This window comes from Thamnophis elegans, chromosome Z (genome assembly GCF_009769535.1).
Source record: "Thamnophis elegans isolate rThaEle1 chromosome Z, rThaEle1.pri, whole genome shotgun sequence".
Classification (NCBI taxonomy): Eukaryota; Metazoa; Chordata; class Lepidosauria; order Squamata; family Colubridae; genus Thamnophis; species Thamnophis elegans.
In genome coordinates, this window is record NC_045558.1 from 143,552,449 (window position 1) to 143,579,264 (window position 26,816).

General features: G+C 50.9%; 1 protein-coding gene across 6 annotated transcripts in view; it reads right to left on the minus strand.

Annotated features, from left to right (window-relative positions):
* Nucleotides 1–26,816, minus strand: part of KDM6B (lysine demethylase 6B) — a 99,154-nt gene that overhangs the window by 50,546 nt on the left and 21,792 nt on the right. For 4 of the 6 annotated variants that reach the window (XM_032234570.1, XM_032234571.1, XM_032234569.1 and 1 more), the window contains exon 3: nucleotides 6,682–6,821. The gene's annotated coding sequence lies outside the window, so the exon portion shown is untranslated. The other 2 variants (XM_032234567.1, XM_032234568.1) reach the window with 2 other exon arrangements.

Genomic DNA, 26,816 nt, shown 5'->3' on the forward strand with positions numbered 1-26,816 from the left:
CTCTTTATCTCTTTATCTATCTATCATCTATCATCTATCTGTATTTTTCTCTATCTTTTTCTCACTGTCTTTCTCTCTCTCTCTCCCTATCTGTATCTCTGTCTTTCTCTGTCTCTTTTTCTCAGTTTCTCTCTCTTTCTCTCTCTTTCTTTCTCTCTCCCTCCCTCCCTATCTATCTATATCTCTCTTTTTTCTCTTCTTTCCCTCGTTCCCTATCTGTATCTCTCTTTTTTCTCTCTTTCTCTTTATCTATCTATCTATCTATCTATCTATCTATCTATCATCTATCATCTATCATCTATCTATCTGTATTTTTCTCTATCTTTTTCTCACTTTCTGTCTTTCTCTCTCTCTCTCCCTATCTGTATCTCTGTCTTTCTCTGTCTCTTTTTCTCAGTTTCTCTCTCTTTCTCTCTCTTTCTTTCTCTCTCCCTCCCTCCCTCCCTCCCTCTCTCTCTCTCTCTCTCTCCCCCCCCTCATGTGTGTATGTGGGTGTGGGTGTTGTGTGGAGATACGGAGAAACAGAAAACATGATGCACGAAAGCTAACGGGATCCGGTGTGACTGGGAGTTGTGCGGTTTGGTCCCCTCCTACTTTCCAAGAAAGGTCAGCCTGATAAACACACCACACACCCGAAGGGTTTTAGGCACACGCCCGCGCCTGGCAAAGGTCGGGAATTGCAGTGCAGGAAAGCCCCTTGGCGAGCTTTATAGATCAAGCTTTGGGGAGGGAAATCCCCGACTCGCCCTGCCAATTCCCCTCCCGATCAATATCAGAGAGAGAGAGAAACCGAACCCACGACGGTACAGTAGTCCTCCACTTACGACCACAATCGTGTACTGTTTTCGCTGGATAAACGATACCTCTGGGCAGCGAACTTTGCCCCATTTCACAACCTTCCTCGCCACCGTTGCTAAGCGAATCACGGCAGTTCTTGGCTTCCCTTGTGAGAAGGTCGCAAAAGTGGAACGCGTGATTCCCCCCCCCAAACCAATTGCCGAGCATATGAACTTTGATCACATGACCACAAGGATGTCCTAAGTGTGAACTGTGGTCGTAAGTCCCATTTTCGGTGCCATTGCAACATCGGTCACTAAATGAACTGTTGTATGTCGAGGACTATCTGTATTTGGGGGAGAAATGTATGCGCACCGACAGACCAATTCAACACAGACATTCACCCAGAAAATATTAATCTTAACGCCGCCAAAGTCAACACAAGCCCACCCTCTCCAGAGATAGGCGTCAGTTCCCAGAATTCCCAACTATCGCGGCAGGAAAAAGGGGGGGATTTGGGAAGTGTGGTCTCAACAACCCATCCCAGAGAGGATCGCAAGTTAATCAAAAGCTGCCTCGAAGTTACAAAATCGTTCCAAAGTCCAAGATTTGGGGAGGGGGGTGGTGGGGAAAGAGAATTACAGACACACAATTTCAACACAATAGGGCCCTGGCGCAATGTTGCCCCCGCTGCGGGGTTGATCCATTCCCCGTGCTGGCTGGGAACCTCGCAATCCCACGAAAGAGACCCGCACAACATTCCGCGGGCATTCGCGGGCGGAGAGAATCTTTCCCGACCATTCCGTATCGACAACCACAAATTCTAGAAACCGCAAAAAAGCCCTAAAACCAAGAAGAGACACGTCTGTGCTCCCTTAGGTGAATCCTGCTTTTCAACATACAAATACAAACACACGCACAGACACACACACACACGGCTAAGGAGTTAAACAAACGAGCAGTGTCAGCACCCATGGGTCAAAGAACCACTCGATCCGACATTGGCCAAGGTCCAAGAGGAATCAAAGAGGGTGAGGCACACACGAACAGCGAACCTCAACAACGCAACCGCATGAGAGAGGGGGGGGGGAGAGAGAGAGAGACAGTCGTCTGACACACCGACACACATTTGCTGTATAGGGAAGAAAAGAACGACAAGCTCCGTTTACACACACAGATACACACACAGTGCCCTCGCTCCTCTGTTCACAGGTCTCTCCCTCCGCACGCAGACAGACGGGTAGTAGGGACTTACCTCCTTGGCACACAAAGGGTGGACGTGAGAGGCGTGGCGCTATCACACGTCAGCGAAGTGTCCTCGCCGGAGTGTTTACTCCCGCCGCTGTGCCTCGACTAATGTGCAACCGGGACATACTAGGAGAATGTAACTTGTAACTCCTTTCCGCTGGTGTGTCTTTCTCTCTCTCCTCCCCGCACCACTTATCCTCCCCTCCACGAAGCCATGTGGGGTTCAGAGCTCCTGCCAAGTCAGTGGAGCCCCGTGTGGGGTAAATTCCGGCCACAAGTGACTCAGCCTCTACCCTCCCCCGGAAAATTTGTCCTGGTTTAAAGGGCTAGAATGACTTCATTAATCCTCCCTCCCTCCACAACCCCTCAAGTCTAGATCCCTCCTCCTCCTCCTCCACTTCTTCAGTAGCCCTGCCTGTTTGCTCCGGTGGCGGCCGAGTTATGTTCCACTCACTCCTTTCAATTCTCAAGCAAAAGCAACCACAACGCAGTCGAAGCTTCACGCTCCCGAGACTGCCGGCGGCATGGAGTAACTACTACAAGCTCGGATGTGTAGACTTGAACCTCCTCGTACTACAGGTAGTCCTCGACCTATGACCACAATCGAGCCCCCAAACGGTCTGTTGCTAAGTGAGGCTGTTGCGGAGCGAGTTTGGACCTCCTGTCTTGCCACGGTTGCTAAGTGAATCGCGGCCGTCGTCAGGTCAGCCGCAAGGAATCTGGCTTCCTCCTGGACTTTTGCTTGTCGGAAGGTCGCCAAAGGGGATCACACAATCCCGGGACACTGCAAGCGTCACAAAAAGGAGTCAGAACTCTGAATTTTTGGACCACATGACCACCAGGATGCGGAAAGGGTCATAAGTGTGAAAAATAAGTCATTTATTTCCAGTGCTGTTGTAAGTTGGAATGGTCGCTAAACAAACGGTCATAGGTCGAGGACTACCTCTACACAATCTACATGTATTCTTTGGAAGACTGTTCTATGCGATCGTGGATAAGAGGACAACAACACAGACACGCTCAAAAAATGCATGACCGCGAGCGCTACAAGACCGAGCACCCGGTCCAAGGACATCGACGACCAGCGGTGTCACACTGCACATACCACCAAAAGGTCATTCGCGGCGGCTCCCCATACATGGTGTACAGGGGTCGACACCATGTAACGGCACAACTGTGGAAGGGTCCCTCCTGTCCCGATACACACGCGCTCGTGTGGACTGACGGCAAAGCCCGGCTACCGTCCTTCTCTGCAACATCCAGCCGCAGCACAAGACCCCAACATCGTTTGTATCGCACGAACCCCATCTTCTCCATGCTGGTTCTCCCTTTCCCGCCCATCCAGCTGCCAAGCGGGGCAAGGAAACGGCGGCAACATTGCCAAAGCAGCCGTTGAAGCGATTGTAAAGGAAAGAGAAAAAGAAAAGGAACTTGGCCACGCCATCAAAAGAGCGCCAGGATCGTGCCAGCTCCTGTTGGCGCGGTGGCAACCGGTGCTCACGTCATCAGATGTGTAACCGTTTCCCTGCTGATTCCAAACACATTTTCGGGGCTGCCTCAGCCCGCCGGCCAGCCTGGAGAAAATGCTGCAGACACCGTAGCTGTGCACCGAACAAAACCAAAGGGGGCCAGGGTGTGTGTTGTGTACACAAGAATCCTTGCTTGCTCAGCCTCACACAAGGCAAACAAATCTGAGTACAGAGTTCTACATTTCAGCAGCGTGCCTAGAGCCCTTTCACAACCGTCTCCCTGCTTACGACGAGATAAGTGGGTGCCGCTTTGTTGTTTGCAAACTCGGGGGAAGACAGGCCCTCCCTCTCAGAGGGCACCTTCCCATATGGCACTTTAGGACTCCACCTCCCATCATCCACCCCCAGGAGGAGCCCCAGCACCTGTGCAGGATGCTGGACCACGGGCATCTCATCGAGACACTACAGTACAGTATAGGTCGTCCTTGAACTACGGCCGTAGCGGAGCCCCCAAATTTCTGCCGTTGAACAAGACACTTGTTAAACGAGCTATGCCCCATTTTACAATCTTCCTCGCCGCCATTGTTCAGTGAAACACTGCAGTGGTTACGTCAACACCACGGTTGTTAAGTGAACCTGACTTCCCCATTGACTTTGCTTGTCAGATCGTCGCAAAAGGGGATCACGTGACTCCGGGACACCGCAACTGTCATAAATATGAGTCAGTTGCCCAGTGTCTGAACATCAAATCCCATGATCGCGGGGATGCGGCAAGGGTCATAATTGTGAAAATGGTCCTGTCATGTTTTCGCCACTTCAAAGAGTCGCTGAGTGAACTATTGCAAATTGAGCACTACCCGTAAAAAAAAAAAAGAGAAGATGCACATGCACTTCCAAGAGGGGAAAAAACCCACGTACAGGCGTGTTTTTGGTTGGGGGGGGGGGTGTCAGAATTTACAATGTCCAACAAAGATCACTGTCATTCTGGGGTCCCTCCAGACAAGAGTGGCAGGACACAGTCACCAAAATTCTCATCCGTAGTCTTGGCCAACTTTCAGCCAATCATAAGGAGTGTGCACACAAAGAGAGCGCACTTCCGGGGAGGATTACGGGGTACAAACGAGGCACCCCAAAGAAGCTGGGCTTATCGGCGCAGGGCAAAAATGAAGGCAGCAAGGGGGTTAATTGTTTGTTCACTCCAACAAGGAGCCTTTTAAGGTCACAGCGACTGCTTGGGGAAGCATGTGAGTGACTCACTAGCGCACTCCGTAGTCAGTCGTACTCTGTCCTACTCCTCCTCCCTCCTTCCTCCCTCCCGCAGCCCTTACGTAGTGGAGCCTCCCTCCCCGTTGCACTTCCCTCCCCCCCCCACCAGGCCCAGCTGCTTCGCTGGCCGTGCGCCAGAGGGCGTGGAGAGCACTGGAGGAGTCCACGGCCGGCCCTCCGGCGGCGGAGGAAGCGCAGAGCAGCAGCTGCGAGTGGAGCCTTTGTGTAAGATGCATTCCGGGAAAGAGAGAGAGAGAGAGAGAGAGAGAAAGCACGCTTTCGATGCGCAGGGAAAGTGCAGTGATGCACACGGCGGCGGCAAAGGGTTTGACCCACAAAAGGCTACGCCGAACAAAAGCCCTCGAGCCGCTTCCAGTTAAGCAACGAACGTTGCGCTTAGCTGTCAACGTTTCACAATTTCCATTTTGCAGAGAGAAATCTATTTGCCGGCGGCTCGCCGGAAAACCCGTTCTCCTTTGGCGAGGATCGACTTTCTCGTGTTTCCTTCGTTCCTCTCCCCTCTCAACAGCTGCCTCATGTGTGCAGTTCCGCGTGACACCCTCCACCCCTGATCAAACTTTCACTGGGAGGTGGGGTGGGGATTGGGGGTGTCCTCGACGTACGGCCACAACTGGCAGAGTGGTTGATAAGTGAGCTGGGCCTGATTTTGAGAACCTTTTTTTTTGCCAGGGTTGTTAAGAGAATCACCGTGGTTGTTAAATGAATCAGGAGATGGTTAAGCGAATCAGGCTCCCCCACCCCACCCCACCCCATCCCCGTTCCAACTTTGCTTGTCGGAAGCTGGCTGGGAAGGTTACAAATGATGATCAGAGGACCCTGCAATTGTAAATACATGTCATTTGCCAAACGCCTGAATTTTGACCGTGGAGATGCTACGACGGTCGTAAGTGAGAGGACCAGTCACAAGTCATATTTTCAACACCGTTTGTAATGTCGAGACATTTGCTAAATGAATGGGTTTGAGCTGAGGACTAAATTCCAGTGACGGAGAGGATTTCGACTGGCAGCATCCATTACAGGAATACCGTCCTCAACTTACAACAGTTCATTTAGTGACCTTTCAAAGTTACACCACCATTGAAAAAATGACTTATAACCGTGTTTTACACTTACGACCCTTGCAACATCTCCATGGTCACATCATCAAAAAATCAGAGGTCGGCTTGGCAATTGACTCATATTTACGACGGGGTTGTAAGTCAATGGGGAAGCTAACAACCCTGTTATCCGCCTAACGACTGCATTGATTCACTTAAAAAATGTAGCAGAAAAGGTCGTAAGATGTGACTAAACTCACTTCACTATAGATGATCCTCATCTTACGACCACAATTGAGCCCAACATTTATGTTATTAAATGAGACATCTGCTAAGTGAGTTTTAAAATCTTTCTCGCCAGTCGTTAAGTGAATCACTGCAGTTGTTTGACTAGTAACACGGTTGTTAAGTGAATCTGGCTTCCCCATGGACTTTGCTCGTCAAAAAGTCGCAAAAGGGGAATCGTGTGACCCCAGGACACTGCCACCGTCATAAATGTGAGTCTGTGGCCAAGCATCCAAATGTATATCATGTGGTCCTGGAGAGGCTACAACGGTCGTAAGTGTGAAAAACAATCCTAAGTTCCTTTTGTCAGTGCCGTTGTAACTCTGATCACTAAACAAACTGTTGTCATAAGTCGAGGACTTCCTCCGTTTAGCTCAGTGACAGCAATTTGCCACCGTCAATCAAGGAGCGACGTGTACTGTAGACTTAACCAATGTCTCCCTTAACAAAACAGACATTTTGGACTCCACTGGGGTCTGTAACTCGCCAGTTTATCGTGCCAACAACGGACGCACAAATGGGAAACACCCATGGAACACGGCAGCCCTTCCACGCGGAGTCTTGCTTCGGCCACTCACCAGAGGAGGAACATGCTCTCCGCGTTGCTTTCTCATGGGCTGGGTTCCCCCCCACACCGGGCCCATGCGCCGTCTCGGGCCACGAGGCGTGGCTGGTGGGGGGGTACGGCTACTCTCCCGCCATGGTGCGGACGCCGACTCTGTAGGAAAAGAAGACAGCAAGCATTAGGGCAGTGATGGCTAACCTTTTTCTCCTCATGTGCCGAAAGCGTGCACACACCCTTAAAGCAATGCGCATCCTCCTGTCATCCTGGGCATGCACGCACGATGCCCCCTGCCCCATTTTGGACCTAGCAGGCCTCCCTGAAGCCTCCTGGGACCAAAAACGAACCGTGGAAGGATGCCTCCCACCACCACCACCCCTGCGGCCCATTTTGGCCCTACCAGGCCTCCCTGAAGCGTCCTGGGACAAAAACAAACTGTGGGGGGATGCCTCCCACCACCACCACCCCCGCAGCCCATTTTGGGCCTGGTAGGCCTCCCTGAAGCCTCCTGAAACCAAAAATGAAGCGCAAGAGGGGTGACGCTGCACCCACCATGACCCCCCTGCCTCTCCATGCATGTGTCTCCCGCATGCATCTCCCACATGCCCTGCCAAGGCCTGAAAATCAGCTGATGGGTGGGAGGGGCGCACGCATGTGCAGTGGAGCTGAGCTGGCCAACGGCTCGCGTGCCACAGGTTTGCCATCATGGCATTATGAAGAGGTGGGTTTCAAGGAAATGGAGGTTTACCCATGTGTGTCCCCCCCCCAAGGGAAAGCCACTTATTTATGTTCACCTCCCTCCCGCCGTGTCCGTCTGCTCCTTCCCACACGCCATGAATGTGGTGTTCCACATTCCTCGGCACTCATGCTCCGCCAAATCGGTCACTCTGCTGATTTGCAAAAGGGTTTCCCTCCAAATAAACCCACGGAAAAGACAACCTCTGCCGAAAGGGACTCCGCAAACCTCGGAAGAGGGTGAGGGTGAGGCTCTCCCGGCATGACACACGCTACATTTAGTCCTCAACTTTCGGCCGCAAACGAGCTCCACGTTTTTCTGTTGCTAGGCCCCATTTCGCGATCTTTCTTATCACGGTTAAGCAAATCGCTTCGGTCGTTCACAGCATGGTTGTTAAGTGAATATGGTGAATAAGTACCTGCCAGTTGCCAAGCGTTCGAAATTTTGATCACATGACCGCAACGAACAACCCCGTTTCCCGATATTTCTTGTTACGGTTGTTAAGCGAATCGCTTCGGTTGTTCCAAGACATGGTTGTTAAGTGAATTCGGCTTCCCCCTTGACTTGGCTTGTCGGAAGGTCACAAAAGGGGATCGTGTGACACCCCCCCCAGCGACCGTCATAAATAGGAGTCCGTTGCCAAGTGTTTGAAATTTGATCATGCAACATGGGAGTGATTGCAATGGTTGAAAGCGTGAAAAACGCTGCCGTTGTAACTTTGAACTGTCACTAAATGAACAGTTGTAAGTTGGGGACTACCCCTACCGTAATGAAAATCCCTGGATCCGAAGGGGAGGAGGAGGACGACGACGACTTGGTTCAGTTATCCAAGCAGTCCTCACCTTATAACCGTTCCCTTTCAGGGACCCTTCAAAGTCAAAGTCTACAAGGAGGTCAGCTTCACTTAACAACCACAGCAAGAATGGTCGCCAAATGGGTCAACCTCAACAACTGTCTCCGCATAGCAGTGGACGTTCTCGTTTCGATTGCGGCCGTACATCGAGCAGTACCAATACTGAACGCTTCGTCCCCTCACTCGGCGGAGTGGTGGCTGGAATGGAACAGTGAAAGACACGCCCCAGGGGACTCCATAACCCAGCCTTCCTGGTTCGCATGGAACTTTCCTGGGCCTCAAGAGAAAAAATGGAAGGCCGCAGGACATGCTACCTCCTCCGACGTGGTCCGGGCCTGGCCTGCCTCAGGTGGCTGCCCCCTCTGGGCAACACGACTGCCCGCAAACCAACACACCCACAGCAACCTTGTGACCTCCCGTCCCCTGCCCCGAACCTACTTAGTCACAAAGTCTCACAACATGATGGGGGGGAGGGAAGGGAAGGATCAGATTACAAAACCCGCTGGGGCCCAGCCTGATGGCACCAAGCATCAGACAGCAGGACGCAGGTACGACGACCTGGGGCGGCCGCCGGGATGAGGCAACAGATATTTTTTGTATCTGTATCGTCGTGTTCTGTACTGCACGCCTGGGGGGGGGGGGGTGAGCTCCGCCGCCGTGTGTCTGCACATGGTTCGTGGCTAAGCCTGTGGCGCGAACCAAGACGCAATGGCCACATTTGGGAAGTGGGGAGATGTCTGCAGAGGGTGGGTAAGAAAATCAAAATAATAGAATATTCGAGGAGGAGGAGGAGGAGGAGGGGGGAGGAGGAGGAGGGGGGAGGAGGAGGAGGAGGAGTTGGAGAATGATTATGGGGTCCTTGGTGGTCTCGGTACTTGGCTGTTTTCTTACAGACATTTCATGACCCAACTAGGGAACATCATCAGTGCTAGAAGAGAGTTGAGTTCGTGGAGGGAGGAGGAGGAGGAGGAGGAGGGGGAGGAGGAGGGGGAGGAGGAGGAAGAGGAGGAGGAGGAGGAGGAGAACGATTATGGAGTCCTTGGTGGTCTCGGTACTTGGCTGTTTTCTTACAGACATTTCATGACCCAACTAGGGAACATCATCAGTGCTAGAAGGGAGTTGAGTTCGTGGAGGGAGGAGGAGGAGGAGGAGGAGGAGGGGGAGGAGGAGGAGGAGGAGGAGGAGGACGAGGAGGAGGAGGAGGAGACGGAGGAGGAGAACGATTATGGAGTCCTTGGTGGTCTCGGTACTTGGCTGTTTTCTTACAGACATTTCATGACCCAACTAGGGAACATCATCAGTGCTAGAAGGGAGTTGAGTTCGTGGAGGGAGGAGGAGGAGGAGGGGGAGGAGGGGGAGGAGGAGGAGGAAGAGGAGGAGGAGGAGGAGGAGGAGGAAGAGAACGATTATGGGGTCCTTAGTGGTCTCGGTACTTGGCTGTTTTCTTACAGACATTTCATGACCAAACTAGGGAACATCATCAGTGCTAGAAGGGAGTTGAATTTGTGGAGGGAGGAGGAGGAGGAGGAGGAGGAGGAGGAGGAGGAGGAAGAGGAGGAAGAGGACGACTGTGGGGTCCTTGGTGGTCTGTGAGTTTGGTTGGTTCCCTGCAGACGTTTCCTGACCCAACTAGATAATATCATCAGTGCTAGAAGGGAGTGGGGTTTGCGAGGGGGGAAAGAGGAGGAGGACTGGGTGTGTGTGTGTCTTTGGTGTTCCCTGAGTTTGATTATTTTCTTGCAGATGTTTCATGACCCAACTAGGTAACATCATCAGTACTAGAAGGGAGTGAAGTTTGCTTGGGGAGATCACATACTCCACGCTCGCTAGCACTGATGTTGTTCTCTACAAGACCAAAACAACTCAGATAGCGCCCGGGACCTGAGGTTACGTCAAGACGTTGGCCGCAACGATCCAAACTATTTTTTTTTAACGTGCGTCAGACACACAAACTCGGGTATCCCCAACCGCACCATGCTCCCGTCCTCTCAGGTTCGGCCTCAATTGGTCACTAAATGGGAGCGAGGCAGATGGCCTGAGGCACTTCTTCAGCCCCGGGCCCACAAAGGGGACCTTCCGCGGGGAGAACGAGGCGTAGTAGCGGATAGTATCTCTGGTCTGGAGAGCAGAAAGGCCCGCTTGTGTCCGGACAATGACCACAGCACAACCTCCCCGTGTAAACCCCGACGGAAATCGGCCTACAGGATTGCCTCCAAACTGCCCAAACAGAACTGACCCACCACGCCCTGATGTTTGGCGTGCGCGGGACGCAAGGTCGCAAATACAGGGAAGTCCTCGACTTACGACCAGGGGTAGTATTCAGTTACCTCCCCTACCGGTTCACAAATGTGAGCAGGTGTGCGCACACGCTCGCTTCCTTCATACACACCCAGTCCGCGCATGCCCTACGGCTGGCAGGCGCAAACCGGCGGAATACCACCTCTGCTTACGACCACAATGGAGCCTCAACGTCCGGTTGCTAAGCGAAACATTGGCGAAGTGAATTTCGCCTGGTTTTACAACCTTTCTCGCCACCGTCGTTAAGGAGATCGCTGCAGTTCCTTAAGTTAGTGACGCGGTTGTTCAGGGAATCCGTCTTTTCCCCATGGACTTTGCTCATCAGAAGGTCGAAAAGAGGGATCGCGTGACACCCCCCTCCCCAGGACACCGTGAACGTCATAAATGTTAGTCGGTTGCCAAGCGTTCGAATGCTGATCACGCGCCTGCTTGCAAAGGTCATAAAGTGTGAACAACGGTCCGAAGCCACTTTTTTCGCTGCCGTTGTAACTTCCAATAGTCACTAAATGAATGGTCGTAAATCGAGGACATATTTTTTTAAAAAAATCAAACCACACGCCCAAGAGTTTGGGATTGGTATCATCTTATATCCATCAAAAGAAAACTTTTAAGCCCTTTTAAGAAGAGATCAGACATTTGTCTGAATCGATGCAGTGTTTCCTGCCTGAGCAGTGGGGTTGGGCTAGATGACCTCCAGGGTCCCTTCCAACTCTTATTATTCTGCTGAACGGATTTGAATCGTAGAGATCCACCCAATTAAAATATCTATTTTTTTTTAAAAAACCGTGCATCTCATCTTTGCCGTTGAACACGTCGCCAGCGCCCAAAACGCTTCAAAATGGGTGGGAATTCTTTTGTCCACGAAGCCCCCTACCCTTTTAAGGAAAACCCAACCTTTTTTAGGGGGGGGCAGAAATGTAACCCTTGCGGGGGGCTTTAGCACTTTCGAACACAAGCTTCCCCTGGACAGGGTGGATGAGGAAACTCGCTGGCGGATGGACTCCGCCGATGTGCCAGCTGCCCTGGTGATGCAACCTGGCGCAATAGGTTGCGTCTCGTGATGTAACCGCTTCCAGCTGATCGGACCCAGGGGGTCTCTGCGCGGTATTTTGGGATGAGCCCCCCCCTGAGGATGGCCACCTATGCTGACCTGGGTTAATTAGCTCAGATTAATTCTCTCTTCATTTAATTTAACGGTGTGGTACGCGATCCCTTGCGCTAAAAGATGTTGAGATACTAGAAAGAGTGCAGAGAAGAGCAACGAAGATCATTAGAGGCCTGGAGACGAAAACATACAAGGAACGGTCGTAGGAATGGGGCACGTCTAATCTAGGGACATGACAGCACCGTTCCAATATTTGAGGGGCTGCCCCAAAGAAGAGGGGGGGGTTCCACCTATTTTCCAAAGCACCTGAAGGCAGGACAAGAAGCAACATTTAAGGAGAGAAGCAACTTGGAATTAAGCGGGAATTTCCCGACAGTGAGGACAATTCACCAGTGGAACAGCGTGCCACTGGAAGTTGTGGGCGTTCCAATACGGGAGGCTTTCAAGAAGAGATTGGACAATTATTTATTTGAAATGATACAGGCCAGTGGTGGGTTCCGGATCCCGTCGCAATTGGTACGCTGCGGACGGGACCCTAGTCGGGCAAGTGCGCTGCACACGCCCGCGCACACCACTGCCCTGCGACACCCAGCTGCTTGGCGGAGGTCGCGCAGGCACCGCACAATGGGTGCACATTTGGCCAGTCGCTTTACAAACAGTTATGGAACGCGGGAGGGCGGGTGTCCCAAACGAACCACCATACCAGTACGGTGGCTACTGCTCACAGTTACTAACGGTACAGCCGTACCGCGCCGTACCTCCCAGAACCCACCACTGCTACAGGGTCTCCTGCTTGAGCAGGGGGTTGGAGTAGAAGACCTCCAAGGTCTCTTCCAACTCCATTATTCTGTTAGGTTCAGGCGAACCACTACCTCTGACAATCAGCTCGGAGCGAACCGGTTCGCTCCGACAAGCAAGTGGGCATGGCCAGCCACCACTGCCCTTTACTTACCGATATCTTCTCAGCTGCGCCTCGGCTCTTTTCCTCCCCAGCAATAACATGGCAGGTCAATCGGTTGTTAAACCAGTAGGATCCCACCACTGGGGGACCTGATAGCTGGCTTCCAATATTTGAGGAAGCCCCCGAAGGCAGGGGAGGAAGCAATGGATGGAAACTAATCGAGGAGAGAAGCAACCTGGAATTCAAGAGAAACTTCCTAACAGTAAAGAACAGTTAACCGGTGGAACTACTTGCCACCAGTAGTTGTGATTGCTCCATCACGGGAGGTTTTTAAGAAGAGAGACAGACATTTGTCTGAAATGGTGTAGGGTTTCCTGCCTAAGCAGGGGGTTGGACTAGAAGATCTCCAAGGTCCCTTCCCACTCCTTTCAGGGCTGTTAGCCAGCTCACTACTGGTAATCCAATGGCCGTTGATCACGGTCATGTGATCAAAATTTCAGATGCTTGGCAACTGGCAGGTACTTATGACGGTCACATGATCCCCGTTTACGACCTTCTGACCAGCAAAGTCAACAGGGAAAACCGGATTCACTTAACAACGGCATTATTCACTTAATAACTGCAGTGATTCCCTTTACCGACCATGGCCCAAAAGGTCATAAAACGGAGCAACGCTCATTTGAGAACAGGTCTGGCTCAGTGACGGAAATTTCGGGGTGCAATTTTGGTCATAAATGGAGGACCCCCTGTATTTTGCAGGCTCCCTTCAACTAACGCGTCACAGCAGCCCCGATTTCAAGACCACCCGTTTAGTGACCGTTCCAAGCAGCTCTCAATTTGAAACCATTCATTTAGCGACCATTCCAAGTTACAACAGCACTGGGGGGAACTAAACATGACTCACGACCCGGTCCTCACAGTTATGACCTTCACAGGATCCAAGATTGGACGCTTGTCAACCGGCACGTATTTACGACGATGGCGGAGTTCCCCCCCCCCCCCCCCGCCGGCCATGTGATTGGCTGATCAACCGCAGGGATCCGTTTAGCCCAATTAAACTCTTGTAAGATTTGGGGCCAACTGGCTTTACGACCGCCTTGCTTAGCAATGGAAACCGTGGTTGCAAGTCGAGGACTGCAAGAATCTGCAGAACAACTGATGCAATAAAAATAGTCGCTAAGGGAGTCATTTCTCCACCGTGGCCCCTTGAAGGTGGGTGGACTTCAACTCCCAGAATTCTCCACTCAGCGTGCTTTAAAATGGGGAAATTTCTGAGGAATTCTGGGAGTTGAAATCCACCCATCTGAAGACACTCTGGCTGGGGAATTCTGGGAGTGGAAGCCCACCCCTCTTAAAACACTCTGACTGTGGAATTCCGGGAGTGGAAGCCCACCCCTCTTAAAGCACTCTGACTGTGGAATTCCGGGAGTCGAAGCCCACCCCTCTTAAAACACACTGACTGTGGAATTCCGGGAGTGGAAGCCCACCCCTCTTAAAACACTGTGACTGTGGAATTCCGGGAGTGGAAGCCCACCCCTCTTAAAACACACTGACTGTGGAATTCCGGGAGTCGAAGCCCACCCCTCTTAAAACACTGTGACTGTGGAATTCCGGGAGTGGAAGCCCACCCCTCTTAAAGCACTCTGACTGTGGAATTCCGGGAGTCGAAGCCCACCCCTCTTAAAGCACTCTGACTGTGGAATTCCGGGAGTCGAAGCCCACCCCTCTTAAAACACACTGACTGTGGAATTCCGGGAGTGGAAGCCCACCCCTCTTAAAACACACTGACTGTGGAATTCTGGGAGTCGAAGCCCACCCCTCTTAAAACACTGTGACTGTGGAATTCCGGGAGTGGAAGCCCACCCCTCTTAAAGCACTCTGACTGTGGAATTCCGGGAGTCGAAGCCCACCCCTCTTAAAGCACTCTGACTGTGGAATTCCGGGAGTCGAAGCCCACCCCTCTTAAAGCACTGTGACTGTGGAATTCCGGGAGTCGAAGCCCACTCCTCTTAAAGCACTCTGACTGTGGAATTCCGGGAGTCGAAGCCCACCCCTCTTAAAGCACTCTGACTGTGGAATTCCGGGAGTCGAAGCCCACCCCTCTTAAAACACACTGACTGTGGAATTCCGGGAGTGGAAGCCCACCCCTCTTAAAACACACTGACTGTGGAATTCTGGGAGTCGAAGCCCACCCCTCTTAAAACACTGTGACTGTGGAATTCCGGGAGTGGAAGCCCACCCCTCTTAAAACACACTGACTGTGGAATTCCGGGAGTCGAAGCCCACTCCTCTTAAAGCACTCTGACTGTGGAATTCCGGGAGTCGAAGCCCACCCCTCTTAAAGCACTCTGACTGTGGAATTCCGGGAGTCGAAGCCCACCCCTCTTAAAACACACTGACTGTGGAATTCCGGGAGTCGAAGCCCACCCCTCTTAAAACACTGTGACTGTGGAATTCCGGGAGTGGAAGCCCACCCCTCTTAAAGCACTCTGACTGTGGAATTCCGGGAGTCGAAGCCCACCCCTCTTAAAGCACTCTGACTGTGGAATTCCGGGAGTCGAAGCCCACCCCTCTTAAAACACACTGACTGTGGAATTCCGGGAGTGGAAGCCCACCCCTCTTAAAACACACTGACTGTGGAATTCTGGGAGTCGAAGCCCACCCCTCTTAAAACACTGTGACTGTGGAATTCCGGGAGTGGAAGCCCACCCCTCTTAAAACACACTGACTGTGGAATTCCGGGAGTCGAAGCCCACTCCTCTTAAAGCACTCTGACTGTGGAATTCCGGGAGTCGAAGCCCACCCCTCTTAAAGCACTCTGACTGTGGAATTCCGGGAGTCGAAGCCCACCCCTCTTAAAACACACTGACTGTGGAATTCCGGGAGTCGAAGCCCACCCCTCTTAAAACACTGTGACTGTGGAATTCCGGGAGTGGAAGCCCACCCCTCTTAAAGCACTCTGACTGTGGAATTCCGGGAGTCGAAGCCCACCCCTCTTAAAGCACTCTGACTGTGGAATTCCGGGAGTCGAAGCCCACCCCTCTTAAAACACACTGACTGTGGAATTCCGGGAGTGGAAGCCCACCCCTCTTAAAACACACTGACTGTGGAATTCTGGGAGTCGAAGCCCACCCCTCTTAAAACACTGTGACTGTGGAATTCCGGGAGTGGAAGCCCACCCCTCTTAAAACACACTGACTGTGGAATTCCGGGAGTCGAAGCCCACTCCTCTTAAAGCACTCTGACTGTGGAATTCCGGGAGTCGAAGCCCACCCCTCTTAAAGCACTCTGACTGTGGAATTCCGGGAGTCGAAGCCCACCCCTCTTAAAACACACTGACTGTGGAATTCCGGGAGTCGAAGCCCACTCCTCTTAAAGCACTCTGACTGTGGAATTCCGGGAGTCGAAGCCCACCCCTCTTAAAGCACTCTGACTGTGGAATTCCGGGAGTCGAAGCCCACCCCTCTTAAAACACACTGACTGTGGAATTCCGGGAGTGGAAGCCCACCCCTCTTAAAGCACTGTGACTGTGGAATTCCGGGAGTCGAAGCCCACTCCTCTTAAAGCACTGTGACTGTGGAATTCCAGGAGTGAAAGCCCACCCCTCTTAAAACACACTGACTGTGGAATTCCAGGAGTCAAAGCCCACCCCTCTTAAAGCACTCTGACTGTGGAATTCCAGGAGTGAAAGCCCACCCCTCTTAAAACACACTGACTGTGGAATTCCAGGAGTCAAAGCCCACCCCTCTTAAAGCACTGTGACTGTGGAATTCTGGGAGTGGAAGCCCACCCCTCTTCAAGGGACCAAGCTGGACAATCACTGTTCTACGTCGGTCACAAAACAGATGGAAAAACACTTTTTTTTGGGGGGGGGGGCTTGCGTGAACCCAACTCAGGTGTACGAACAGGGACTTCCCCTACGATTTGACCTGCCATCCCAGGGTTCAAGCCTGCCACCTCTGCACATCCACCGTTTGGCTTTGGGCACCGCTGATCCCGGGGGACGTACGTTATTCAAGTCCGTCTAGTTTTTCCTGTTCTCTTCCTCCCCGCATGGAAAAACGAGCACTGCGGCTCAGGGGCTCCCGCCGAGTCCTCAATTTACGATCGAAAGCGAGCCCAACATTTCTCCTGCTAAGGGAAATGTCCGTCTCAGTGAATTTCACCTCCTTTCTTCCTACCGCCGTGAAGCGAATCGCGGCCGCCGTGAAGCTAGCAACCCGGTCGTTAAAGGAATCTGATCCCCCCCCCCGGACTTGGCTTATAAAGTGGTCACAAAAGGGGGATGGTGTGATTCCCAGAGACGCCGCGTCCGTCATAAAGGTGAGAATTTTGATCCTGTGACCACAGGGGCACTTACGGGAATGATCGTTAAGTGTGAGAAACGGCCGTTAAGTCACTTTTTCCGTGTTGTTGTAGCTTTGGATGGTCGCTAAGTGAACTATTGTAAGTCAAGAGCCACCTGTAACTTCCGGAGAATTCTATCGATTCCAACTCAGCCCCCCCCCCCCTTTGAAATGCCAATCTTCCGCTAGCTAACTTGGGTTAATTCCCGCGGAATTACACATTGTTGAGTTGTTAAATGCTCTCCTCTTCCTGCTTTTTGGCACCAAAAACACACTCGTTGTTGTGTTGTGTTTGTTGTGTTGAATTCAAATTCCCACTGGACACTGGGGGAATTCTGGGAGTTGAAGTCCACCCATCTTTGAAGAAGTTTGAAGAAACGTGACTCCAAGCCGTCCTCGACTTACGACAGCTCGCTTTAGGGACCGTTCGACGTTCCAACGGGACCGATAAAAGTGACTTACGACCATTTTTCACCCTTATGACCGTTGCAGCCAAAATTCAGACGCTCGGCTGCTGACTCATACTTACGATGGTCGCAGAGTCCTGGGGTGTGTGTGTGTGTGTGTGTCAGGCGATCCTCTTTTGCGACCTTCTGACGAGCAAAATCAACGGGGAAGCCAAATTCACTTAACGACCTTGTGACTAACTTAGTAACTGCAGTGACTCACTTAACAACCGTGGAAGGAAAGATGCTAAATTGGGGGGGAGGGGGGAAACCTCACTTATCAAAGGTCTCGTTTAGCAACGGAAATGTTGGGCTCCATTGCGGTCGTAAGTCGAGGACTCCCTGTGTTTCTCCACTTGAACTAAGCCGAGTTATCGGATTTCATTTAAGGGCAGACGCCATTGTAATCCTCCTTACAAAGATTCGCTTAGCGACTGTTCAAAGTTACCATAGCACCGAGAACAGAAATTAATAACTGATCCTCGTACTTACAACACACACGGTCATGTGATCAAAATGACATGCTCAACAACTGTCATATATGTACGACGAGCGCATCAAACTGGCGTCACATGACGATCACCTGTAAACTTCCCAGCCGGCTTCCGCTGAGCACTGATTCGCTTAGTGGCAGCAAGATTTTCTTCACAACTGCAGTGATTCGCTTAAACAACTGTGGCAAAAAAGGGGATATGATATATAGGTAGTCCTTGACTTATAACAGTTCACTTAACGACCGTTCAAAGTGACGACACCCCCAAAAAGCGACTTACGGCCATTTTTCACACTTACGACCGTTGCACCTTCCCCGTGGCCATGTGACTTTCAACTAACTCATACAGTTGCGGTGTCCCGGGGTCAGGCGATCCCCTTTTGCGACCTTCTGATGAGCAAAGTCCATGGGGAGGCCAGATTCACTTAACAACCAGGTTGCTCATTTAACAACGGCGGTGCTTCGTTTTAACCAACGTGGCAATAGCAATAGCAGTAGACTTATATACCGCTTCATAGGGCTTTCAGCCCTCTCTAAGCGGTTTACAGAGAGTCAGCATATTGCCCCCAACAATCTGGGTCCTCATTTTACCCACCTCGGAAGGATGGAAGGCTGAGTCAACCCTGAGCCGGTGAGATTTGAACCGCTGAACTGCTGATCTAGCAGTAGCCTGCAGTGCTGCATTTAACCACTGCGCCACCTCGGCAAGGAAAGTCGTAAGACGGGGCCATCTCACTGAACAAATGTCTCCCTTAACAATGTAAATCGTGAGCTCGATTGTGGTCGTAAGCCGAGAACTGCCTGTATCGGACACGATTCATTTAACAGCCACCCAGAAATTCCGGTCCCCTGACGTCGCCAGGAGCAAGCTTCCGACAAGCAGAGTCAACAGGGGAATGCCAGATTCGTTTAATAACCATGCTATTCATTCAACAACTGAAAAGCGATTCGCTTAACGATCGTGATCCCCCCCCCAAAAAAGGGTCGTAAAATTCGACGCGTCTCGACAACCGTCTTGCTTAACCACGGAAATTCTGGTCTCCACTGTGGTCGTTAAGGCGAGGACCACCTAAAAAGCATGCTTCGTCAAGCTTCCTAATTTACGACTCTGGTCGTAAGTCGAGGACCACCTAAAAGGGGTAACGGGGTAACGGGGGGACCACCAAGGCATAGGTAATCCCTGACTTACAAAAGTTCACTTAGTGACAGTTCAAAGTTACGATGACACCGGAAAAAAACTTTTCATACGCCCGTTGCAACATTCCCAGCGATTTACATTCGGACTCGCTTGACAACGGATTCATGTTTATGACGGTCGCAATGCCCCGGTGGCGCGTGTGTTTGTGTGTGTGAATGTGTGTGAGAGAGAGAGAGACGTGATTCCCTTTTGCAACCACCAAACGAGCAAAACCCAATTGGGGGAAGCCGGATTCGCTTAACAACCGGGTGACTCGTTTAACAACGGCAGCGAACCAACGCGGCGAGGAAAGTCGTCAAACGGGAGCAAAAAAAGAAAGAAAACCTCACGGAACAACTCTCTCCCTACGCAATCTCAACCTTCAGGCTCCAATTGTGGTCGTAAGGTTGAGGACTGCAATTCGCTGGTAGTCCTCGACCTTACGACCACAATTTCTATGGGAACTGACCCATAGAAAGTCCCCGGAGAGAAAACACACAGCCATGGGCAAACTTGCCACCTGCCACCTGCGTAAAGGAGTTGGGGGGCCAGGCAGTTAAAAGTCAGCTGCCTGGGTGGGTATACACACAGCCACAAACACACAAAAACACACACACACAAAGCACACAAGAGCAGTCATCTGAAGCCATTTCCACCACCCCCCTCGCCTCTCTCTCGCTCGCTCGCTCCCCTTCCCGGAAACAGCCGCCAACCACAGACCCCCACCCACCCACCCACCCACGAGCACGTGACCCAAACCTTCCTCCGAGAAGACAAAGCGATTAAAACACACAAACGCAAATAAAATCATATACTTGGGGAGGGGTCTATTTAAAAAAATCACAGCGGGGAGTGGGGGGAAGCCCAGAGATCTGTGGGAGGGGGACGCGGATGGCGGGGACGTGGCTCATCGCATTGGTGACATGGGCGTGGGAAAGAAAGCCCGCCACGCGAGCTGCGCCGGGCACTTAACGCCGAACGCGGAATGACGTTCGAAAAGTGAAACTTAAAAGTGAAAAGTGAACTCTTTTTCTTTTATTTGGGGTATTTGGGGCCAAAGGGATTCCAAACTTTGCTATTTGGAAAGATTTGGGCGGCCTCAGTAATATATATATATATGATATAGGTTGTCCTCGATTTACGACCGGAGTCCTCGATTTACGACCTGAAGTGAGTCAAGTGAATTTTGGCCCCCTTTTACGACCGAGCTTGCCGCTCTGGGTAGGTAAATCCCTGCAACCGTTGAAGTAAGCGACACGGTCATTAAGTGGGCGAAATGTTTGTGTGTGTGTGTGTTGTAACGGTTGTAAGTGTGAAAAATGACTGTAAGGCGCTTATTTTTCACATCAAGTGGTCCCCAAATCGTTTTAAACCGAGGATTATCTGTTATGTCATTTACGATGTTTAAATACACACACACAAACACACTTTTAGGCAAAATACGAAATATGTGAGTTATTTTAATATGCTATATACATTTCCAGGACATAATATGTAATACCAAGGTATTATTATGCAGAATGACAAGAGCTATTTAGGTAAAGTATGAAAGCACAGTCATGAAAAGGGTTAGGATTAGGGTTAGGGTAACCCTAACCCTAACCCGAATCCTAACTCTAATCCTAATCCTAACCCTAATTCTCTTTAACCCTAACTATAACCCAAACCCTAATCCTAATTCTAATTCTCTCTAACCCTAACCCTCACTCTAACTCTAACTCTAACCCCAATCCTAATCCAAGACCTAATTCTAAACCCAACCCTAATCCTAGCCCTAAACCTCTCTAATCCTAACCCTATCCCTAACCCAAATCCTAACCCTAATTCTCTCGAACCCTAACCCTAATCCAAGTCCTAACTCTAACCCCAACCTAACCCTAGCCCTAAACCTCTCTAATCCTAACCCTAACTCTAACCCAAACCCTAACCCTAATTCTAATTCTCTCTAACCCTAACCCTAATCCAAGTCCTAACTCTAACCCCAACCTAACCCTAGCCCTAAACCTCTCTAATCCTAACCCTAACTCTAACTCGAATCCTAATTCTAACCCGAATCCTAATTCTAACCCTAATCCTAACTCTAATCCTAATCCTAACCCTAATTCTCTGTAACCCTAACCCTAACCCAAACCCTAATTCTAATTCTCTCTAACCCTAACCCTAATCCTAATCCAAGTCCTAACTCTAACCCCAACCCTAACCCTAAACCTCTCTAATCCTAACCCTAACTCTAACTCTAACCCTAACTCTAACTCTAACCCGAATCCTAACTCTAATCCTAATCCTAATTCTCTGTAACCCTAACTCTAACCCAAACCCTAATTCTCTCTAACCCTAATCCTAATCCAAGTCCTAACTCTAACCCCAACCCTAACCCTAAACCTCTCTAATCCTAACCCTAACTCTAACTCTAACCCGAATCCTAATTCTAACCCTAATCCTAACTCTAACTCTAACCCAAACCCTAACCCTAATTCTAATTCTCTCTAACCCTAATCCTCCCTCCAACTCTAACCCTAATCCTAATCCAAGACCTAACTCTAAACCCAAACCCTAACCCTAAACCTCTCTAAACCTAACCCTAACTCTATCCTGATCCTAACCCTAGCCCTAATTCTCCCAAACCCTAACCCTAATTCCAATTCTCTCTAATCCTAACCCTAACCCTAATCCTTTATTGAAAGATGTACATGAAAACCAAAAAGAAACGCAAAATAAAAGTATAGAGGATAAAAGTATGTAATTTAAAAAAAACAAGAGAAAAAGACCAGTATTGACATAAACCTTGATTTACAACCGTTCATTTAGTGACCGTTCGAAGTTACGATGACACTCAAAAGAACGACCTAGGACCATTTTTCACACTTACGACCAAGCCCATGTGGCACGATTTACATTCGGATGCTTGATTCACCTTCGCAGCGTCCCCGGGGAGGGAAGGGGTGTCACACGGCCCTCTTTTGCGACCTTCCAACCAAAGAAGCCAGATTTGCTTAACGACCGGGTGACTAACCGAACAACGGCGGCAATTCGCGTAACAACGGCGGCCAAAAAGGTCGTAAAACAGGTCAAAACACACTTCACAATTGTCTCCTTAGGCACAGAAATTTTGGGGTCCATTTGCCGGAGTGCCTTTTGGTTAGGAAAGGTGTGAATTTATTAAGCATTTTGTACTTTGAGATCCAATTTTTGACATTCTACGAAATGCCTGATTTTACACACACGTACACATATATATTTGTGTGTGTATACTGTATTTTTCAGACTATAAGATGCACCATTTTGTCTCCCCAAAGGGGGTAAAATGTCTGTGCGCCTGATAGACCAAATATTGCAAAAAAAAATTGGCCTCTGAGTATCCCATTTTCGGGCCTTTTTCAGGCTTTTTTTTGGCCCGTTTCTAAGGCTTTTTTTGGCCCTTTAAAAAAAATAGCCCGAAAAAGCCTCAAAAATGACCTGAAAAAAGCCTCAAAAAGAGGCCACAAAAGCCTCAAAACGGGCCGCAAAAAGCCTCAAAAACAGGTCAAAAACCCCTCAAAAACGGGCCAAAAAAGCCTCAAAAACGGGCCAAAAAAGCCTCAAAAACGGGCCGCAAAAAGCGTCAAAAACGGCCCCAAAAAGCCTTGAAAACAGGCCACAAAAACCCTCAAAACGGCCCGAAAAACCTTCAAAAACGGACCAAAAAAGCCTCAAAAACAGACCACAAAAGCCGCAAAACGGGCCGCAAAAAGCGTGAAAAATTGCCCCTCAAAAAAGGCCTTGAAAACAAGCCACAAAAGGGGTCAAAATGGCCTGAAAAAAGCCTCAAAAATGGGCCACAAATGCCTCAAAAACAGGCCAAAAAACCCTCAAAAATGGGCGAAAAAACCCTTAAAAACAGCCTGAAAAAAGCCTCAAAAACGGCCCAAAAAAGCGTCAAAAACGGGCCCCAAAAGCCTCAAAACGGGCCGCAAAAAGCGTCAAAAACGGCCCCAAAAAAGCCTTGAAAACAGGCCACAAAAACCCTCAAAACGGCCTGAAAAACCTTCAAAAGCGGACCAAAAAAGCGTCAAAAACGGCCTGAAAAAAGCCTCAAAAACAGGCCACAAAAGCCGCAAAACGGGCCGCAAAAAGCGTGAAAAATGGCCCCTCAAAAAAGGCCTTGAAAACAAGCCGCAAAAAGGTCAAAATGGCCTGAAAAAAGCCTCAAAAATGGGCCACAAATGCCTCAAAAACAGGCCAAAAAACCCTCAAAAACGGCCTGAAAAAAGGCCTCAAAAAGGGACCACAAAAAGCCTCAAAAATAAGCAAAACCCCCTTCAAAAATGGCCTGAAAAAAGCCTCAAAAACGGGCCACAAAAACCCTCAAAAACGGCCTGAAAAAAGCCTCAAAAACGGCCTGAAAAAAGCCTCAAAAACGGGCCACAAAAACCCTCAAAAATGGCCTGAAAAAAAGCCTCAAAAACGGCCTGAAAAAGCCTCAAAAAGGGACCACAAAAAGCGTCAAAAACAGGCCAAAAAAGCCTTAAAAATGGCCTCAAAAAAGCCTTGAAAAGGGGCAGAAAAAGCCCCCAAAACGGACTGAAAATGGATCACGCGGAGGCCAAAACCCTTCTTTTTGTTCTTTTCCTCTTCCAAATTTAGGTGCGTCTTATAGTCAGGTGCGTTTTATAATCCGAAAAATACGGTATATGTATATATAGGCGCGCACACACATTATACACACACACAAAAATCATCATCAGGTTTAAGCATATATTATGTATTTATTTTTAAACCTGATGATGATTTTGAATATGTATATTTTTAAACCTTTGATGACGGTTGTGAACAACGTACTCGGGGATCACCAGTCTAAAAAAAAAAATCCATTTTCAAGAGTTGAGTGGGTGTGAACGCAACAGACGCACAAACGCACGCAAACCGGCACTCCGCTAAATCCATTTTGGGACGGTTTTCCCCACAACCACCCAAAACCCCATCATCCTCACCACCAGCCAAGCCCAAATCTCAAGCCAAGCAGGGAAAGCCACAATGCAGCCGAAACCACAATCACAACCAATGTGCGCTTCCCAATTGTGCAAAATTGTTTCACAACTGGTCTCGTGTTTTTTTTTTTCCCCTTCCTTTCCCAGGCTGGGGAAATAAATGCAAATCACACGGAAATTGGGAAGAAGAGCCGGAGGGCAGGGCTGACGCACAGACACACACACCCCCGGAACGACAGCTGGGTTGTGGGATGGGATACGTAGTCCAGGCAAGCCAGAAGGGCCCAATGGGGGCTCCGTGGTACCCCCTGCTTGGCGGTTCTGGACCAGGTTTGTCCCGAATCAGAAGGGGGAATGTGTGGCACTCTGCCCACATCCCGCCACTTGAAAAGGGGGTGCAAGGAGAAGACACCCCCCCAAGGGGCCTTCCCTCCCAGGAGCCACTGAGATTCGGAGCCCAGCCGGTTGGAAGCCACGTGACCCAAATTTCGGGGGGGGAGGGGGTGTTTAAAATATCTCATCCATTCTCAGAGACCCGTCTGGATGACCTCACGTGACCCACCACACGGCAGGTGCCACTGTGCCACCTGCCCCCCACCCCCCCATTTCTGGGGCAACCGTGTCAGAAAGTGAGCGGGAGCCACCTGTGCGGTTCAAAAGCCTTTACGGGGAGAGCGATGGGAAGGGCAGACTCCTGCCCCCACCTCCTTTTCGGCCTGCGCCCCATTTCTTAGCTGAGCAAGGGGACCCCGTTCTCGCACAAAGACGGCACCGGTTTAAAAGCACAAGGAAAAAAGAAAGAAAGAAAATCTCTGCACACACACACACACACGCACACACACACATCAATTGTACCTGGGGAACCTCAACGTGCCCCCAAAACAACTCAAAATTCGAGCCAGGGTCCTCACCTGGCCTGAATTGTCTGCTTGTCCCGTCCTCAGCGCCCGCTCGCGAGGCAGTTTGGTTGCCTGCCCGACCGGTTGGTGCCACCTTCCTTGCCTGGCTGCGCGCACACACCCTCCCCGTCTCACCTGGGCACCCTTTTAAAGGGCCAGGCGCTCCTTTTTGAACACCTGGATGGAGGAGAACCCGGCGAACGGCGGGCTCCTCCCACAACCCCCAGCTCCACCATCCGCCGCTGAACTTCCAGACATGGCTTTCTCCTTTCTCCACCTCAATCTGCCACCCCAAAATTAAATCAACACTCTGTACATGCTCAGGGGCCCTGCAACCGCTGCAGGGAAACAAGACACGGAGACAATGGCCCCTGTTTCATTTTCAACAGACTTCCTCTAACTCATGCCCGCCCCCACAAACCCACCCACCCCCAATTCTGCTCTTCAACAACACAGCCCTTGTGCCTTCTTTTTTTTAACTTGGCTTGGCATGGTTTTTATGCGGGCAAAGTTTCTCCTTCTCTGACGGGCAGCCACCCAGCAGCCCCTCCATCCCCAGATGCCAGAAAGTCAAGGCTGGCTGAGCAAGGAAGCTGAAGCCAAGCCCCCCTCCCCATTTAATTGTAAACAGACCCCCTTCCCTCCCCCCCACAGCCGAATTCACCCCAACTTCCACGGCCTACAAAATGTCTACCCTCCCCTTTCCATGCATCACTGTCCGATTTCCAGGCACCGATGACCGCCAATCCCAGTTCTGAATCCTACCGACAATATAAATACAATTCCCAATTCCCCCCCCCTCCCAGTGCGATCCATGGGGGCTTTTTGGGGAGAAAGCGAGTTAGAAAGCCACGGCAAAACTTTCCGCACCCCAAAACTTGTCGAGGTTGGCAAGACCCCCTCCTCTCAAAAGCCACAACCTCTCGGCACACACAAACACCCCACACCTGCTACATGCACAAGCCCCCCCTCCCCAAAGTCACACAACACAGCTCCCCGCGAGTGCTGCCCGCATTCCCACCCAGTTGCTCCCCACCTGTCCCAATCGGGCTCTTCAATGCCACTTCCTCTTTTGTCTGATTTTTCCAAAAAAGCACACACACACACACACACACACACACGCAAAACATTTGTGTGTATGTGTGAGAGAGAGACTTGGGCCCCTCTCCGCAAAGTTGGAAGTTGCACAACCGCAAGTGTGGGTCGACACTTGTGTCGTCCCTAGCTGGAGGAAGGGATTCAAATCAGCAGGCATCAAAAGGGGAGGCCACCAGATCTTCCCAAAGAGGGGGATCCACCAGATCCACTTAACTACTAGCAACTTCCACGGGATTCCCGGATCCTAAGTAATCCAGGGGAAGGGGGCTCCCTGCAACCTGACCTTCCATTCCTAGTTTGCTCGATCCCGGAGCTGGTCTCGCACAGCGCCCGCCGAACCACTGGGCATCTCAACAAGCCGGAAGGAAGCATGGCAGATTGCTGGCAGGGGCCCTGTCAAACTGCCCTCCAACTCGAGACCCCTGGGCCAGATCCTGGTTTGTTGTCACGGAAACTGGGATGGGATGGGAGGGGGGGGGCGGAGGAAACTGTAAGGATGCCACATTTCCAAAGAAGGGTCCAAGGGATCTTTCCGAGCCTCGCTGGCAAGTTTCTGCCCACCTGGGACACCCTCGGAGCCAGCTCGGGATAGCAGCAACTCCGTGGAGTGCCAGATGTGAATTCTGCCCCCCTGCTGCCCCCTTCCATGGATGGGCACGGGCACCCTAATTCGAAGGTACCCGGCAGGCCTGGAGGTGGGAAACCCCCCCCCCCACACTTTGCTGCGCCCAGCTGGTCTACGGCTTCATCCAGGGGGGGGCATCTCAGTGCCCACCGAGACACGGCTGCACCCACCCACCCACCAGCCTGGCCGGAGCAGGGGGGGGAGGGA